The sequence below is a fragment of the Cebidichthys violaceus genome, unplaced genomic scaffold (assembly GCF_023349555.1).
Source record: "Cebidichthys violaceus isolate CVI_PGR_0920_01 unplaced genomic scaffold, fCebVio1.0.p SCAF_106, whole genome shotgun sequence".
NCBI lineage: Eukaryota > Metazoa > Chordata > Actinopteri > Perciformes > Stichaeidae > Cebidichthys > Cebidichthys violaceus.
This window is the reverse complement of record NW_027176270.1, coordinates 496,284-502,283: the sequence shown is the minus strand read 5'-3', so window position 1 is coordinate 502,283 and position 6,000 is coordinate 496,284.

Sequence of the window (6,000 nt, the reverse complement as noted above, 5' to 3'; positions counted from 1 at the left end):
GCTGTGATCCTATAGTGACAAGTGAGACAGAAATACATCAACACCCCCCAACATTCACACAAGTTGAGCTTTCTAGACGCAGGGGTTCAGGGATGTTTGCACCTGGACGTTGAAAACGGTTGCTTTAACTTTCTCAACGTGTCAGTAAAAGGATCCAATATGGACGCCAAGTCGCGGCAGCTGCAAACACGAGGCAAAATATTAAAAAAATAAAAGCTAAATGATCTTCCCCTTGTGAGTAACACTGGTAGGAAACACAATCCCTGCAACCCGGCTCAACGTGATCGCGGCTCTTCATCGCGAAAATGAAAACCAAAAGTTTCATAAACACGTTTCCTATCAAGCCTTGTGTCAAGCGCTTGCAGAAACACGCAGCGACGCGAGGCTGTTGAAAGGGTTGATCGGGATAGGACAACAAAAAACACTTTAAGGTTAAGGTCAGAGAAACCGTGACAACCGTAAAACAATCGTACAGTTTTATTTTCGGTGTCACGCGGGACATGAACAGCGGCCTCCTGAATGAAAGTCCCGCGTCTGTCTGAAGAAAAAAATTGTCCAAATTGTAAACGTATCTGTGGTTTGCAGAAACGCGCCATGCCTTTTTTTTTTCCCTCCGGGCGGCTGGGCTGCTTGTGTCAAATACAAACCCAGAAAAGGTACAAAATAAGATTTCTGTTAGTATAATATGATTATGAGTCCATGAGTTTTGTTTGCTTTTCATGCATTCTTTCAGTGATAGCTGATTAATGCTTCCGATCCAGTTATAATAACTCATCAAAACGATGCAACATTACACATTTCAAAGCAGTCGGCGATGCACGATTGGCCTGTTTAAACGGACATTAATAGATGCAGTGAACCCATCGCTCTGCAGATAACAAATCATCAAACAAAGCCAGTCTGCAGCTGATGACAGAGAGAGAGAGAGCTGCAATTTTGGCATTTCTCTCCTAATCCTTTGATTTTGAAAGTAACAGGGCCGGTTAGATTCCAGGACCATACGCCTGAGACTACTGCCTTACAGAAAACATCAGCAGTGTGAAAACATGTGGCATAAATTAGTTTCATTCGTGAACTGCTGACTCACTCATAACTTTGCTGTTGGCTCGAGGCAAGAGGGAACGAGAGGTTAACCTTTAAATGTACTCAGACGTTGTTTTTTTATTAATTGGCTGCGTCTGCTGAGGACCAAGGATGAAGGTTTGAGGAGCTCTTCACTGGAAACTGGACCAGGATTTAGAAACACACGCAGCTCGGAGCCACGGTGATTTAAAAACAGCGAGCAAGGTTCCTCCAGGGTGCCGGGCCGGAGCGCCGGAACCTTTTTAAAAAATGGTCTTCTGCTGAATGGCGGATTTCATAAAGTGATTAGATTTAGATAAATTCCGTAAATAATAATTCTTCCATTTTTGCAAGTGCGATAAGCTGTTCCCCTTTTGTCTATGTTTGCTCACGTTGATAGCAAATGGCAAATAGAGGAAGCTGAAGTCACTTATATTTGGTCATATTTAGGCAAAGATGTGAGTGTTTAGAACACACTGGGGGTACGAGTGGACAGCAGGAAAATGGATTACGCTGCAAGAGTAGTTTGAGTATATATTGTTGGGAAAGTGTGTCTGTTGGGATTCGTTTTAAGTTTTGTGAATCCTCATTTAGAAATCAATCAGCATTCTCATGCTGGGATATTCTCTGGTTTGCCCAGCGTCAATTAGAGTCCACTATGTCAGACCAATATCAACTGGAATAATAACGTTTTGGAGATGATACGATCACAAGGATCCGCCGTCGAGGTGGTTTCTGGCATCTGGTGAGGATGCCACCTGGGCGCCTCCCTTAGGGAGGTGATCCAGGCACGACCGGCTGGGAGGAGACTCCCTAGAGGGAGGCCCGGGACCAGGTGGAGGGACTATATCTCCAAACTGGTCCTGGGAGCGCCTCGGGATCCCCCCCAGTCAGAGCTGGCTGATGTGGCACCGGGGAAAGGGAAGTTTGGGGGTCCACCTGCTGGAGCTGTTGCCCCCGAGACCCGATCCCAGATAAGAGGTTTGAAGATGAGATGATGAGATAATAAAGGTTAAATCTTAGCGTATAAATGTTCATATTCCCAAACTGATTTCTCAAATTACCACAAACAGAAAGCGGCACACTAATCTAAAAACCGGTGCCGCCGAGGATCCGCAGCCACAGGACAGTTTCCATCGTTGGAAGTACTCCAACCTCGTCCAAATACTTTGATGAATGAGGCCCGACGGCTCAGCTGGACTGAAATGTACAGCGGATGGCCCCGCGGAGTGTGCCGGACATTGAGGTAATATCTAAGCTGCACGCAAAATGACGCTAACAGAGAAGTGAAAATATGCTTCTGAAAACATTTGAGGTCAGAAATAATCGATACGGTCACATAATCTCCTGGCTAGTGTGACATTGAGAGCACTAAAAGGAGGCGGAGGAGCCAGACTGTCAGGATATAGTGACAGTTTGAACAAATGTGTCAAAAACGTGTATTCAAGTCACCAACTGTAGCTTTAAGTCCACTGTTGCCGGCAGGCAGCGAGCTAATGACGCCCAAGAAAATCAACATGTCATACAAAACAGTCACTAATGAGCCCCCCCCCCCCCCCCCCCCCCCCCCCTCCCCCCCCTGAGCGATCCTAACGCGTCAGCTCTGGATTTGACCCCGAGGCCGACGCAACCGTGCATAAGTGGCAACGCGCAGTTAAAGACAAAAAAAAAAGGAAAATGGGATGAAAAGGAATATAATTATGACAACATGAAATAATAATTACGGATTTCTCTCTCTCTGTTTCTCAATATGAGATTAACTGATTTTGCGGCAACGCGTTCATTGATTCAACGCTTTCCTGCGGCGCTCATCGAAACCGATTGAGCGTCTTCAATTAGAACCTAACGTGATTTAGATGATTATAAACAATGCATTAAAGAGCAAACCTTTGATGGTGCCGCGGTGGGGATTTACTGCAGCGGTATCGTTTTTATCAAACCATGAACTGTGTCTTTAAGTGCCAGTCGGGAGCTGGGCCCCCCCCCCCCTCCCCCGAGGCTGGGCCCCCGCTCGGGCGAGGTACACACTCGCGCAAACACACTCGCTCATTAATATGCAAACGCTTATTTTTTTTTTTTGTCGGTGGGAGTCATGACTAATACATTCCCCCGTAATTAACGAGCGGCGCTCATGGAGCCCCGGAGCCGCGAGGACAAATTATTTAGCGTTTTTTTTTTTTCTTCTTCCCAAGGATTTCCTCTCCCCCCACACCCCACACCCCACACCCCACCACACGCCGATCTACGAAGTGGAGGTGAATGTCAACCGTGCTGCCGGGATGGGATGCGTGAGAGTTTATGTGAAAGGTCATAAAATCTCCATTAATGGCGGAGTAATAGAGGAAGAGTTACATTATCAAATATTCAGTGAGTTAACGCGCCGCGAGCTGTGACGGGAGGGGAGAGCGACGCAATCAAAACATCGACGCTTGTTAACGTTAAAGTTTTAACGTCCGCCGGGAACGAGTTGACGTTACAGAGTCGGAAGTGTAAACGGACGGATTAAAGGTGAAAGTGGAGAAACTGTTTTTTTCCCGCCCTTTGAAAAAGAAACACCAAACAGACGGCATAGATACACGCAATCGACTCAATTATCACTTCTAATCATTAGAAGTGTGTCTTTTCTTCTAAGATATGAACTTGATTCATGATTCTCTGGGTTATTTATTCAATTCCAATAAAGGTATATATATATATATATATATATATATATATATATATATATATATATATATATATATATATATATATATATATATATATATATATATAATTTACAATCCTTCAAATTTTGGAGTTAATCAAGTTTGCTTTGTACATCTATAGGATTTGTTTGATTCTAACCAACACACACTGTGACGTTAGAGAATCTGCATTTGAACGCGCCTCTACACCGGCTTCAAATAAAAACAAACAAATGACAGCTCTCACAGATTAATAAATGGAGCATATGAACCATAGTTTTTCTACAATAATAACCTGACGTATAAAGTGACGAACGATCGCGTCAATGTAAAGAGACAAAACAGTGACGGTAGTAGAGCTCAGCGGAGACCAACCGTCTGAACACGCCGCACCGTCACGTTCAGGTGTGGTCTTGTTGGTGATGATCATGGAGGGATGAGGCGTCGAGTAACGCCGGGTAACGGGAGGATCGGAGGAGCGACCCCGGGGGCGTATATTTCTCATCTCATGGAATTAATGCCGAAAACAACACGTTCCTCAGCACTACGGTGCTGGAATGAAGACTTCAGATCGAACACAAAACGCCTTATTTACAGAGAGCGAAACTGAAGTGATTCTAGTTCTTTGAGTTATTTTTTCCGTCCCTCCGGTGAGCGTCTTCTTTGCATTTTGTTTCCGTAGGTGTGTCATATAAAGCCTCCGGGGATGGGGGGGGGGGGATGCTAATTCTCCGCTGGAGCTGAAACATTTCCAGAATGCACCGGCAACTGTTTGGCCTCCATTCAGCACTGCCTAGAGGTACAGTAATGAACTGTGTCCACTTGTCTCTTCACATCGACTTTGAATAAATTACGACGCCTGCAGAATGCACTTCATGTTCAGTCTCGATTTAACACCAAAATGAAATAAGTATGCTTATTCCTGTACCGTACTTTAACACAAATGTTAAACTACACACACACACACACACAACTACAACTGGATGCGGTTCTTTCGGCTTGGAACTGCCACCTGGAACCTTTTCAGAGGGTTCTACCTACAACCTGATAAAAGGGTTGTACCTAGAACCACCTGCGAAAGGTTTCCGCCCAGAAACCCCCCCCCCCCCTATGATGAGGTTCTACACAGAACTCTTCTATAGTGTAGTGGGGTCCACCCAGAACCCTCTCTGGAGGTTTTATCCAGTACCTTCTAAGGGTGCTAACAAGAACCCACCGCAAGAACCCGTTCATATTCTGTTTGTTTGATTCCTATTTATTCTTGTCTTTTGGTTTCCTGTGTTTCACTCAAACTGGATGTGTTTTTTTTAATGTCACAGAGAAACTAAACTGTCGGTGTCATAGAAGTGACGGCTGCCGACTTCTCTTTTTCTCACATTTTCTTCTGTTCTTTTTCTTCAGCGCTCGCAACCATTTTTTTTTTTTTTTTTTTTTTTTTAAATTGTCTCTAAAACTTAATAAAAGCGACAAACTTTGTGTGCGTTACGGGATCCATGAGCAAAAAACCAACACCTCGTGATTCACTTTTACTTTGCATAATAAATTCCTAAAACACGGCCTCCGTCTTTTTGAGCTTTTTTTTTTTCTGCGTCGCCTCATTCAATAATGTCAAACAGAACACTTCAGTAATGTGAAGTTTAATGACCGGTGACAAGCCCCTAAAAAAAAAAAAAAAAAAAAAAAGAACAGAGGATTTCTTTCGTCTATATTTTCTCCTTTTTCTTTTTTTGTGCCAATGCAAAAGTTGCCATCTTCCCTTTCTAGCCTCGGCCTTGCTGCTCACCTTGATGTGACGTGATGGGGGGGGGGGGGGGGGGGGGGGATATCGATTGCCAATCATAGCATTTAGCCTGGAGGACATGGATTTCAATAAGCTTAAGTTGGAGAAAACATTTCTGAATTTCCCCCAGTAATCCACCTGAACTGGAGTTCAAGTGTTTTATTGTGACCCACCGGTCGACGTACTCCACCTCCACACTACCGCATGCACGAGTGTGTGTGTGTGTGTGTGTGGAAGACATTTCATTATGAAGATTGTAATAAGACAAAGAGGGGCTTAAAGGGCTCCTTTGTACAGGGCGGTGAAGACTCAGGGACCTTAATATAGTCTGGTGACTTTTAGGATGCGGATGTACTTCAATTCCCTTCATCGCCTATTTTTTTTTATCCCCAGGAGATTACGCATTCAAGCCGCGTGTTCCTCTCTGGGTCAGTCACACTCATCGGCCTAATATCTTCTTTTTTTTGTCTGTGT